The sequence below is a fragment of the Phyllostomus discolor genome, chromosome 1, assembly GCF_004126475.2.
Source record: "Phyllostomus discolor isolate MPI-MPIP mPhyDis1 chromosome 1, mPhyDis1.pri.v3, whole genome shotgun sequence".
Classification (NCBI taxonomy): domain Eukaryota; kingdom Metazoa; phylum Chordata; class Mammalia; order Chiroptera; family Phyllostomidae; genus Phyllostomus; species Phyllostomus discolor.
The window spans coordinates 166,993,943-167,008,052 of NC_040903.2; positions in this window are offsets into that span (position 1 = coordinate 166,993,943).

Genomic DNA, 14,110 nt, shown 5'->3' on the forward strand with positions numbered 1-14,110 from the left:
GGTATGTTCTCAGAATTTCAGGTCTTTTGGAGACCAGAGATACTGAAAATAACTGCGGCAACGTTGGCAACCATTTAGCTCAGCTTTTAAGTTGGAAAGAATACAGATGTTTGAGGAACCTAATAAAATGTGATACAATGGAGTTGAATGTAATACAGGAATAGAAATGGGGCAGTAAGGAATATGAGGGTTTCTGGGGAAGTAGAAAACAAGTCTGTAAGAAACTTTGCTTTACAGACACTGGCACTGGAAAATCATCCTCATTAATTTATTAATTTATTCATTTATTTATTACCCCATCCAACAACAAATCAGCTTGAAGTCTGTCCAGGCATGGGCGATTCAGTGATCAGTTAGAGATTCAGGAAGCATTTATACACAGAACGTTGGGCAATTCCTCTCTGGTGCTCTTTTCTAATTGTCCCAAACTCTGCTCTCCGGTCCTTCCATGCTGAAAACTGTGGATTTTTTTTTTAATCAGAGCTTTAACCACCATGTGTTGTGCCAACTGTAGCTTGCCCTCAGGTCTAAGGCTATAAAGATGGGCAACTCATTCCATGTCATTCCCTTTTCCAAGTATAATTTTCCTACCATAAATTACATGATTTTGGTCACCATCTAGTGTCTTTTTTTTCTTTCTTTTTTATTTTTTTCTTTTGGTATTGTGTCCAGAGTTTAAACTTGCTAATTGCAAAGTGCTGGTCCAATAGATTACTCAGCCATACCAGAATCTGAGCCCCCTTCCTCTCTTTTTAACCAAAAGAACATCTGTTCATTAGTCAAGAATCAGTTAAGACATGATTTCCTCAAAGAAACCCTCCCTTTTTCCCATCTCCTACAGGTTGAAGGTTAGTTAGCTACCCAAAGTGTTGATTAGGTGTTTCCCCTTTGGGTTTTCATACGATCTTATTTCAAAGTTGCTTATTGTGTATATTTCTTTTCCAATTGGCTATAGGAATTTGAGCTCAGGGACCCTATTATTTATCTTTATATCAGCAGTGTCTACTATGAAGTTAGCATATAGGCTAAATATTTTGTTAAACTTATGTATGTTTCAAACACGGAAGAAATGTTAGTGAAATTCTGGCCAAGACGGAGGCATAGGTAGATATGCTTTGCTTCCTCACACAACCAAAAGGACAACAACAAATTTAAAAACAAAAAACAACCAGAACTTCCAGAAAATTGAACTGCATGCAAGTATGACAACTAAGGAGTTAAAAAAGAAACATTCATCCAGACTGGTAGGAGGGGCAAAGACAGGCAGCTTGGGTGGAGAGGACACAAGGCAAGGCAGTGGGGTAGACTGGGTGATCCCACACTTGTGTGTGGATAAGCTAGGAGGAACAACTTGGGAGAGAGACGTATGGCACAACCCAGGGTCCCAGCACTGGAAACTAAAGCCTCAAAACCTCTGGCTGTAAAACCCTGTGGAGGTTGCAGCGGTGGGAGAAACTCCCAGCCTCACAGGAGGGTTCATTGGAGACATCCACAGGGTCCTAGAATGCACACAAACCCACCCACCCAAGAATCACCACCAGAAAGGCCAATTTGCTTGTGGGAAGCAAGGGAAATGATTGAAAGTAGGGAAAAAGCCAAGTAAGTGGAATTGTTTCCTCTCTGACCCCTCCTCCATATACAGCACCACAACTACAACAAAATGGGTTGCCGCACCCTGGTAAATACCTAAGGTTTCACCTCTTATAATGTAAGAGGTGTGCCCAGACAAAGAACTATGACCCAAATGAAAGAGCAGATCAAAACTCCAGAGAAAGAACTAAGTGATAAGGAGATAGCCAACTTATCAGATGCAGAGTTCAAAACACTGGTAATCAGGATGCACAGAAATGGCTGAGTACAGACACAAAATAGAGGAAGAAGTGAAGGCTATGCAAAGTGAAATAAAGAAAAACATACAGGAAACCAACAGTGAAAGGAAGGAAATTGGGGTTTAAATCAAGGACTTGAACCAGCAGGAAGAAATAAACATTCAACTGGAACAGAATGAAGAAACAAGAATCTAAAACAACAACAACAACAAAAAAAAACTGACGAGAGGCTTAGGAACCTGTGAAACAATTTGAAATGTTCCAACATCCAAATCATAGGGGTTCCAGAAGGAGAAGAGGAAGAACAAGATGTTGAAAACTTATTTGAAAAAATAATGAAGGAAAATTTCCCAACCTGGTGAAGGAAATACTTTCAGGTTCAGGAAGCTCAGAGAGTCCCAAGGAGTAACACACCAAGGCACATCATAATTAAGTTACCCAAGATTAAAGAAAGGAGAGAATCTTAAAAGCAGCAAGAGAAAAGGAGACAGTTACCTGCAAAGGAGTGCTCATAAGACTATCAACTGATGTCTCAAAAGAAACCTTATGGGCAAGAAGGTGCTGGAAAGAAGTATTGGAAGTCATGAAAGTCATGGACCTACATCCAAAATTACTGTATCCAGCAAAGCTCTCAGTTAGAATGGAAGGGCAGATAAAGTGCTTCCCAGGCGAGGTCAAGTTGAAGGAGTTCATTATCACCAAGCCATTATTATATGAAATGTTAAAGGGACTTATCTAAGAAAAAGAAGATCAAAACCATGAACAGTAAAATGACAACAAACTCACAACTATCAACAATTGAATCTAAAAACAAAAACAAAAATGAACTAAGTAAACAACTAAAACAGGAACAGAATCACAGAAATGGAGATCACATGGAGGGTTATCAGAGTGGGAGTGGGAGGGGGAGGAGGAAAGTGGGGGAAAAGGTACAGGGAATAAGCATAATTGATAGGTACAAAATAGACATGGGAAGGTTAAGAATAGTATAGGAAATGGAGAAGTTAAAGAACTTATATGTACAACCCATGGACATGAACTAAGGTGGGGGAGGCTGGAGGGAAGGAGGATGGAGGGTGGAGGAGGATAAAGGAGAGAAAAAAATGGGACAAATGTAGTAATAGCTTAATCAATAAAATAAGAAAAAAAAGAACACAAGATTCTCTCCCTCTCTTTCCTTCTCTCCTTCAGCCCTGAGCTTGTATTGGTCCTTAAAAGGCCCCTAACTAAAGTGAAAATACCCAAGGGGGGAGTAAGGGTTTTAGATCATAGTCAATTAACTGATAGCTAGCTGAAGCCACAACCAGACTACAATCACATGACAAGTGTTTGCGGCATGTGTGGCTGTAGAGGGTGAAATGAAGAACAGCAACTGTAAAGCATTGCCACAGCTCCACTGAGGGTCACTGTTTCAGGAGACCCTTGGTCAATTTTCTCTTCATAAGCAATGAAATCCCAGACACTCAGGATGCAATATTTTCCCTCTCTCTTGAAAAAAAGATGAAAATTATCTGTGGCTGTGTCACAGGTGTGCACAGGTAACCAGGTTCTTAGTGATCGAGGACAAAGAATTGAACCGAACACACAAAGTTTATAGCATAAAGAAAGAGGGAAGATTTATCAAGTGATAGTACACTCCACAGGACACGGGAGTGGGCCAACTCTGAGCAGAGAAGGGACACATGGGCTGGGGGATTCTATTCTTATAGGGCAGAAGCCCCCTTGCTAGTCTTTGGCGGGCTTTTCCTGCGCAGGTACAAGGAGTTGGATTTCAAAGCTACTGTGCATGTGTGGTTCCCCATGATTTTCTTGATTGGCTACTGGAGAAGGGAGTCCCACAATGTTATTTCATTATAATGATATTATAATGAATCAGGGGTAGCGCGCAGGCGCATTCTATGATTCAGAGTTATCCCAGAAAACAGGCACAACCCATCTTAGGGGGTCTTTGTCATGTATAGATGTTTTCTACCTCAGTCCTGAGGGGCCTCTGGAGCTTCCTTCCTGACTATCTCCTGCCTCAACTTCCCCCTGAGAGACATGGTTCTCAAAAATCTTTTGGGGGTTGTTGAAGGATGAAGATCCATCTTCCACAGCTGCTTCAGGCTTGGATTGGACAGTAGACCCTGCCTATTGAGAACCATGGAACTCTCGCCCTATTCTATCTAGAGGTTGAAGAGGAATTCCTGAGGCCACCACAGATGCTGTATGTTGGTCAGCTTCGACATCGTTCTCAGGGATTGGTTGGAAACCTTGGAGCATCATCAGTTTGATGTGGAACTGCTTAAGTCTAGAAGAAACAAATTTAACAAGTAAATTAAATAAGCAAGGTCCTAAAAGTAGTAAAACCAACAGTGTTATTAAGGGCCCTAAGAGAGGTAATAACCATGTTAAGCCAGGGAACCAGGAGGTTAGGGCTTCCTTAATCCCTTGGCCCTGTTGATTATACTTATGTAGCCATTCTGCCTGTTCATAAATTTTCCTTATGTTAGTTTCAATCATTCCAGAGTTATTTACATAGGTGCAACAGGTTTTATTGACAACAACACATACCCCTCCTTGTTCTGCTAGAAGATAGTCAAGGGCAAGGTGGTTATCCATGACTACATTTGCCAATGAGTCTACTGATCTTGAAAGTCCAGCTAGAGTAGCAGCAGTATCTTTGGAGATTTCTTCTATAATCTTAGTGAGTTCCCTTAGAGTGGCCTCATGATAGGCGAAGCCTCCCCAGGGGGCTGCAGCGGCTATAGTGGCAGCAGCTCCAGCCACTACTAGACCAAAAGCTCATTTTTTTTCTGCTGAGAGATGGACTCCCAGGACCCATGGCTATATTTATAACAGTAAGGTCTTGGGGTGCCAAGGTCCCTAAAGTACAGTCACCCCCATGTTTAGAGTTGCTGAGATGAGTATAAGCAATAGCTTCTTGAAGTTCTGAATGATCCATTAGCCAGTTATTGGGAGTCCCACATAGCCAGACGAGCCCCGGGGGTGCTGCAATAACTGTGGCATTAGTGGAGTTATATTTGTTAAGGAGGGCATATGGCAAGGGGGAAAGGTGGTCTTTAAAAGGGCCTAAGTTATTTCCCTGATCTTTCCCCTCTGCAGGAGGTGGTAGAAATTTTGCTAATACTCCTTGAAGAGATTGGTTTAATTTCCAAGTAACACATTCAAAAGTATCGTTTGTATCTGCATTGTGAGTTTTGTCAAAGCAACAATGGATTAGGAATACAGTTAGAATCATAATTCGGGTAGCATACTATATGTGACCAACTTAAAGGTTTGAAAATTTCTTCCTCAGAAAGATTCTCTAGAAAGCTGGAACTTGAAAGAGAAGCCAGGGCTTGAAATGGGTCAATGGCCCTTGTATGAGTATTATTATAACATAGGGTGCATCCCATCGTACTGTTGCACTTAAGAGAGGTGCTGGAGTAATTAAATGGCTTTAATTCTAGTGGGGTCATACGGAAACATAAAGGAGGATTTCGCTCCCATCTGACTCTTAAAGAAAAAGAGGAATGCATGTAATTGGCAGAGGAATTCAAAGCACTGATTAAGGATTCATTAGCTATTGGGTAGGCTTTTGTATGAGTATTATATCTGGAAGGAGTTTCTGGGTTAGGATGACATATCCAACATCGGGCCAGGTTTTCTCCTGCTGCTAAGGTCCGAGAAGCATTCACTAGAAAATTTTCATCCCATTCCATTATACAGGGTGCAGGCGAGTAGAAAATGGTTAATAGAAACAACAAAGACATTTTCATTTTAGACAGTCCACCCAGATATGATTCCACCCAGAAGGAAGTAAGCAAGCCTTTATATGAAGCAGAGGACCAGTACGAATAGGAAGTTTTCAAGAAGTGCAACTATCCAGAACAATGGTGATTTTAGTGCACTGTTATTGGTTACTACTTATCTTTTTAGGGCTTCTTCCTTTTGAACAGGAACCTGAGGTCCTCCAGTGGCTCGCAGGTATAGTCTGGGCTTTGGGTCTCCAGCTGGTCCTGAGTCAGATTGGGATCCATGGGGGCTAGTTTTACCCTGGAAATAGGAACCCAACTATCGACCCCTAAGAGTTTCACAGCCATAGGGGTACTCAGGGCTACCTAGTAAGGCCCTTTCCATTTGGGGTTGAGTTGGTCTGCTGGTGATCCCTCCTTCCAGGTTTTAAGGAGTACGCAGTCTTCCGGAGATACGGCAGTTTGAAAATTCCCTTTTGGGGCTGGTAAAACTTTATTTCCATATTCCTGTAAAGCTTTCTGTACTTGTCCTAAGTTTATTATATACTTAATTGCTTGATGGGTTTCTGTATCGAATATTAGATCTAGAGTCAAAAAGGGCCGGGCATACAACATTTCAAATGGACTGAGTTTAGTATTGGCCTTAGGGGAGCCCCTAATTCTCATGAGGGCTATAGGTAGTAACTTAGCCCAGTTTTCAGAAGTCTCTTGACAAAGTTTTGCTAATGTCCTTTTTAAAGTTTGATTTGCTCGTTCTACCTTTCCAGAGGACTGTGGTCTCCAAGCAGAGTGAAGATAATATTTTATGCCTAGAGCTTCAGAAACTGCTTGAGTGATCTTAGAAGTGAAGGATGGCCCATTATCACTTTGTAGGGATCGTGGAAGACCAAACCTGGGTATTATTTCCTTTAGAAGAGCCCTTTGCTACTTCTGTGGCCTTCTCTGTCCTTGTCAGAAAGGCCTCAATCCATCCAGTAAAGGTATCTACCAGGACTAGTAAGTGTTTGTATCCTTTACAAGGAGACATTTTGGTAAAATCAATCTGCCAGTCCTCTCCAGGATAGGTCCCTCTTCACTGAATAGGTTCTATCAGCAGGGGCAGGGATGGCTTTTGCCCAGGGTTGTTATAGGCAAAAAGAGTACAAGCCTGGCAAATATTCTTTATGGTAGTAGCTATTTCCCTACCTATGAACAATTTGTTAACCATTGTCATTGTAGCATCCCTTCCAATGTGGAAGGAGTCATGCAAAGCCTTTAAGAACTTCCACTGGGAGGCTTGAGGAAGGAAGAACCTCTGACCAATATATATCCAGGGTCCTTCATGGACACCTCCTTGCTCCAAAGCCCAAGATATTTCCTCAGATGTATAGTTGGGCTTGATATCTGAGACATTTACAGAGGGGAATAAAGCCATTTGTCTATCAGTCCCTAGTGCTGCTTTCTTTGCTTCTTGGTCTGCTCTCCTATTTCCCTGAGAGATATGGGACATATCCTTTTGGTGGCCTTTGCAATGCATAACTGCCACTTGCTTAGGGAGCCTAACTGCTTCCAATAAATTTAAGATTTCTGGTCCATGCTTAATAGGGGAATTCTTAGTGGTGAGGAGCCCTCTTTCTTTCCATATGGCAGCATGAGCATGCAGAACAAGGAAGGCATATTTGGAGTCTGTATAGATATTGACCCTTCTTCCTTGTCCTAGGATGAGAGCTCGGGTAAGGGCTATAATTTCAGCCTTTTGGGCCGAGGTTGACGGTGGAAGGGGTTGTGCCTCAATAGTATTATATAAACTAACTACTGTATATCCTGCTTTTCGCTGCCCATTCTGTACAAAGCTGCTCCCATCAGTGAACCACTCATCATCAGGGTTTTCTAAGGGCTGGTCTAATAAGTCAGTCCTGCTCGATTGAGTAAGACTAATAACGTCTGAGCAGGAATGGATCAAATCTGCGGATGATTCTGTAGGCATTAAGGAGGCTGGATTTAGGGTGTTACAGGTCTTTATAGTTACTTCAGGATTGTCTAGAAGAAGGGCCTGATATTTGGTCAGTCTATTTCCTGTTAGCCAGAGGTGCCCTTTCATTTCTAACACCCCTTGTACCTGATATGGAGTTAAGACTTCTAACTTCTGCCCGAGAGTTAGTTTAGTAGCTTCCTCGGTTAGCATGGCTGTGGCTGCAACTGCTCTTAGACATGGAGGCCACCCAGCTGCTACAGTGTCCAGTTTTTTTGATAAATATGCAACTGGTTGAGGTTCATTCTCTAGTCATTGGACTAGGACCCCTAAAGCTATTCCTTGCTTCTCTGCTATGTATAGAGAGAAAGGCTTACTTAAGTTGGGGATGCCTAAGGCTGGGGCTTCGACTAGAGCCTGCTTGATTTTATTAAAAGCCTGATCACATTCTTTTTCCCATATAATGGGTTCAGTGTCTGGCCCCTTCGTAGCTTCATACAGAGGTTTGGCAATTAGCCCAAAGTCGGGGATCCAAATCCTACAGAATCCTGCCATTCCTAAAAAGGAGCGAAGCTGCTGTTTAGTAGCAGGTGGAGTTAATTCAGTAATTGCTTTAATTCTCTCCTGTGATAATTGCCTACATCCAGGAGTCAAAATATACCCTAAGTAATTTACTTTTTGTTTGGTAATCTGAGCCTTTTTGTTTGATACCTGATATCCTCTTTCAGCTAGGAAATTCAGAGTCTGGATGGTATTTTGATCAGAAGTCTCCTTGGAGGGGCTGCAGATTAATATGTCATCTACATATTGTAAAATGGCCCCTCCTTGTAGCTGTAAATCTCTAAGATCCTTTTCTAATACCCTAGCAAAGAGATGGGGACTGTCCCTAAACCCTTGTGGCAATACAGTCCAAGTATATTGCTGATGTATCATCGTCTTTGGATCAGTCCACTCAAAAGCAAATAAATACTGAGAGTCAGGATGTAAAGGGATGTAGAAGAAGGCATCTTTTAGATCTAATACTGAATACCACTGAGCATCATCTGGTATCTGCGAGAGCAAGGTGTAAGGGTTAGCTACTATTGGATGTAAAGGGACTACTGCTTCATTGACTAACCTTAGGTCCTGGACTAGCCTGTATTCTCCTGTAGGTTTCATCACTGGTAAGATGGGAGTGTTGCAAGGAGACTGACAAGGGACTATGAGCCCATGTTGTATAAATTTAGTTACGATGGGCTGTAACCCCTCCAAAGCTTCTTGTTTAATAGGATACTGCTTCCTGTGAGGGTAATCTGACCTGGGTTTTAACTGGATTTTAACTGGTAATGCAGTCTTTGCTCTTCCAGGGATCCCTGACTCCCAAACTAGTGGGTTTACTGCATCCAGAACTGAACTTGGGATTTCTTCCTGATTTCGAACACTACCGATTATCATCACCTTACTTAACCCAAATGGCACTTCAGGGAACAACAAGATGGTTCCCATCTGAGCTAAAAGGTCCTGGCCTAACAGAGGAATAGGGCACTGAGGAATAATTAAAAAGGAGTGTTTGAATATTCAACTCTCAAATTGGCAAGTGATAGAGAATGTATAGAAATATGCCTTAAGATTTCCTTTGACCCCCATTACCTTAGTTGATTTGGAGGAAAGAGGTCCAGAGTAAGAGTTAAGGACAGAGTAAGTGGCCCCTGTATCAACAAGAAAGTTGATTTTCTTACCTGCCACATCTAGAGTTACCCAGGGCTCCTCGGTAGAGATGGGAATATGAGTATTCCCTGGGGCCGACCTGTTCCCTGGGCACCTTCAGTCCTCGAGAGTAGCCATGGCCTTGGGAGATGACCCCTTTCCACTATGGGAACGGGGGCAGTCTACCTTCTAGCGCTAGGGATCAGAACTGAAGTTCTTGCATAGAGGACAGGGCCTCGGAGGTGGCTGAGTGCAGTTCTTTGACCAGTGTCCAGGGCGCTTGCACTTATAACAGGTCTGATCCTTTTGCCCCTGATTCTTTTGAGGCCTCCCCGAGCTCCCCTGATGGGGCTGGTTTCTGCCAATGGCACTACGAAAGGCTAGTGCAAGGAGCTCTGCTTGCTTCTCCCTTTCCTTCTTTCCCTGTTTTCTTTCCTCCAAATCCCTATTGTTAAAGACTGAAAAGGCTGTATCCATGAGCTGATCTAAGGGGGTCTGCGGGCCCATTTGTAATTTCTGAAGCTTCCTGCGAATATCAGCGGCAGATTGACTTATAAAATGCTGTCCTATCAAGATTCGACCCTCCAGGGATAAAGGGTCCAAATTCGTATATTTTTGGAAGGCTTCTACTAGTCTGTTTCTGAAGAGAGCTGCGTTCTCTTCCTTGCCCTGAAAGATTTCCCTAACCTTTTCATAATTTACAGGTTTCTTGATGCAGTTTCTCATTCCTGCCAGTAAGCAATCTATCATTGCATCCCTACTCCGGATCCCTGCCTGAGTATTGTATCCCCAGTCAGGTTCCTGGTCCGGGACAGCTTGGGCAGCTGGCTGGTTAGTGCCAGGGTTCTGGGTATGCAGCTGATCTGCATACTTACGGGCCTCCTCCCAGATCCGCTGTTTCTCATCTGGGGAACAGCAGGTGGTCAGAATTATGTACAAATCCCTCCACGACATACTAAATGCTAGAGTAAGAGTCTGGAAATTACTAGTGAAACGTGAAGGGTCCTCTGAAAAACTCCCAAGCCTGTCTTTACATTGTTGTAAATCAGTTACAGAGAATGGCACTTGTACCCTTATAGCACCTTCAGGGCCTGCTACCTCCCTCAAGGGTAGGAGTGCAGGAGTGGTAGGGAGATAAGAAGCACCACTTCTAGTATGTCCTGCAGGTCTGGGTTTTTCCTCAGCTGGTGGCTTTAGGTTGTCCATAGCATAAGGTGGTGGAGAGGTCGCTCCCTCTAAGGTAGGGGCAGAGACTTCAGAACTCTGGGGTTCCCTTAATCTCCCTTGAGAGATAGGTGGGGAGCTAAGGAGGGTATCTTTTAATTGATCAATGCTTGGGCCTGTAGGTTTTGTCAGGGTGGGGCTGGAGCAAAACGAGGGATCTCGGTACAGAGCCATAAACGCCTGCACATAAGGAACTTCAGACCATTTGCCTTCCCTCCGGCAGAATAGATCTAGCTGTAGGATAGTATTATAATTTTTGCTTCCATTCTCAGGCCATATTTCTCCATCCCCTAATTTATATTGGGGCCAAACAGTGTTACAAAAGAAAACTAATCTCTCTTTTTAAAGTTTTTTTGGGTCAAATTTATCCCAGTTGCTAAGAATGCAACCCAATGGTGATTTGGAAGGGATGGAAGATGTAGTTCCCATCTCGACTGTGGTGATCCTAAGAGAGAAGGAAAAGAAACACAAAGATACTCCTTTGCAGACCAGAGGCGTCCCTCTCTTTGCTGCCCTTAGGAGATTCCTAGTGGGCCATGGACGTCCCCTGGGATCCCACCGAACTACCAGACATCTCTGGCGAAAGAGATTCTAGTGAGAAAGATACTCCCTTGCAATTGAGAGGTGTCCCCCTTTTCTTGCCTCAGGAGCTTCCTAGTGGGCCACAGGGCATCCCCTGGGATCCCACTGAACTACCAGACATCTCTGGCAAAAGAAATCCTAGTGAGTGTCAGCCGACAGAAATCTAAAAGACTTGAGAGAATCACCACAGTCTACTTTTGTTTCTTACTATTGGGAAGGAACCAGTCCTGCATTCTTGAGCAGTTGCCTATAATCCTGACAATCCCAGACTCTACCCTTGTGGCCCTAGTACATTTCCATTTCTGTATTCTTTATCTACGGGGACCCTCATTTTCCTGTAAGCTTTAAGATCTGGGGCAAAGGAAGTATCTTACTAGAAAAATAATTTCTGGCCCTGTAAACCATTAAGAGGAGCACCAAAATGATCTTATTATAAAATGACTCTTTTCCAGATCACAAAGAAGACCCTTAAATATTCTATGTAATTTTCCAGAGCTTTAAGAAATTGCACTTGCGTCTGAAGTCTCCCAGAAGGGACCTCAAGCGATGTCTAAAACACCCCCCTTCATACTGGAGGTGGATCTCATGGAGGAACAACAAACTGAGAGGGGAAATTAAAATACCCTTATAGGAACAAGTAAACCACCTTAGAATTCCAAATTCAATTGATTAGGTGAGAGTGGCTCTACGCAGCCATTCTAGTAACCAGCGACCAGCAGGCACCTGTTGTGCAGTTCTGAGAGATGTTGCTGCTTACAATGATAGTATACATGTGGCAAAGATGGGAGTGGCTCATTCCTGCAACTGTACTTAGTGCTAGCCTATCAATGACCCCAAGGTAGATATCTTAGTACAAAGACAGCAGGAACCCTTCATACATAAAAGGCAAGTGGGGTATGAGTGAAGGTATAAAAACAAGAAGTCAGTTGGGGAGGAAAAGCATAAAAGACTATCTGTGGGCCTGATGAAGAGGCTGCAAAAGGAAGTCATAGCGCAGGTGAGGTGGTGACTGATATCCCGCATGGAAGGTCCGACTATGCCTATTGGGGGAGTGGCCTCGGGGTGGGCAGTGTTTTGTGCTTTCCACAGTGTGCCTGACCGCTGTGCGGACATTTTCTTGTACCTGGCGGGGACTAAGGCTAACCCCGTTCTGCATCCAAGTTATCCTATCACAGGAGTTTTCCAGCGGCGGGCGCCCTTGTGGCTTTTAACTGCCCGACCCGTGCCTGCAAATTAGCGGCCGACCTTCCATCACGGAACATCAGACTCACTGAAACAGAATAGGTGATAATGGAAAAGGGCATCCTGGGTGCCAGAGCAGCAAAGGGGGCTTACCACTCCAGTGTCTTCTCCTGGCTGGCTCGCCAAAAACTGTCACAGGTGTGCACAGGTAACCAGGTTCTTAGTGATCGAGGACAAAGAATTGAACCAAACACACAAAGTTTATAGCATAAAGAAAGGGGGAAGATTTATTAAGTGATAGTACACTCCACAGGACACGGGAGTGGGCCAGCTCTGAGCAGAGAAGGGACACGTGGGCTAGGGGATTCTATTCTTATAGGGCAGAAGCCCCCTTGCTAGTCTTTGGTGGCCTTTTCCTGCGCAGGTACAAGGAGTTGGATTTCAAAGCTACTGTGCATGTGTGGTTCCCCATGATTTTCTTGATTGGCTACTGGAGAAGGGAGTCCCACAATGTTATTTCATTATAATGATATTATAATGAATCAGGGGTAGCGTGCAGGCACATTCTATGATTCAGAGTTATCCCAGAAAGCAGGCACAACCCGTCTTAGGGGGTCTTTGTCATGTATAGATGTTTTCTACCTCAGCCCTGCGGGGCCTCTGGAGCTTCCTTCCTGACTATCTCCTGCCTCAGCTGTTAACCATGATTTCTGAGTATATCTTATCCACACTTTGTGCACCTTTCTAAGAAAGAAAGCTCATGTTATAGTAATAAGCAGGATACCATTGATCCAAAGTAATTTGTCTGAAATGTATGCCAAGTTGCTGTTATTGCCTGCAGTAAAAGACAAAGAAGGACCTGCCTAATAAACCCATTTCAAATGAGGTAACACTTCAGCCCCCAAAAGCAACTAAAATAGGGTTAGCACTCCACCCTCCTGTAGACCAAAAGACAAAAGAGTCTGCTTGTAAGTAAAAGAGTCTGGATTTGTCCCCCAAATGTTGGGATGTGTAGCTCCTCTTGAACATTAAAAAATTGTCACAAGCAGAGGAATAAAAGTACACAAGAGTTGGATGGTGGCCACAGTGGTGGTGTCTGCATATTGTGTAATATTGTGTTGAATGGAGAAGAATGAAGAGACAACAGAGTAACTTTGATCTCTAGGCCTCTAGCTAGGTAAAAAATTAGGCCTAGCTAGAGGTTATCAACTGTACTTTTATCAAATGTCTTAAGCAATCAGACTTAGCAGTTGCCAAAATATTGAGCTAAAAAAATTTCTGGTTTCATGAAATCATTTTAAGTGTAGACACAAAGCTTAGATTAATGATATCCTATGCATGAAAGAGAGAATTGCTATTTTATTTGGCATTGTGTATTTCTTTAATTCAAAACACTATTTCAACTGAAGTATCAAGATCAAGTACACGAAATGCTTCCTGTTGGTTTAAGTCACAGTATGTAACTTTGTTAACAAGGCACTTTAGATACTACTGTTAGCCTCCTCACTACTTAGATAAGTGGGAGAGGATGCATGTAAGCTCTTGGTCTGAAGTTATCTCTATAAAAGAGCTTAAAGCTATTCTAAAGTTAACAAGATTGAAAAAGAAGCAACTTCAGTACTTTAGGGAATAAACTTCATGTCCAGGAAGTTAGCGTGTGAAGGTTTAGAGGGAACCCCAGCCAGGAAGTCATTGGAAAGTGTTGAGTGAGGAGGTGTTAAAGGCACACCCAAATGTTAATTGCTGTGTTTTTATTTCAAGTTTCACCACTTGTCTTCCGTTAGTATAAACCTATTTAAATAATTTATTCTTCTTTTGACAATACAGTGGCTAATAGCACTTCTATTCTTGTTTATTATCTCTGTTTTCAGTATTCTTACAATGTGAAGCTTTATATTAGGTTATCAGAAAGTGATGAA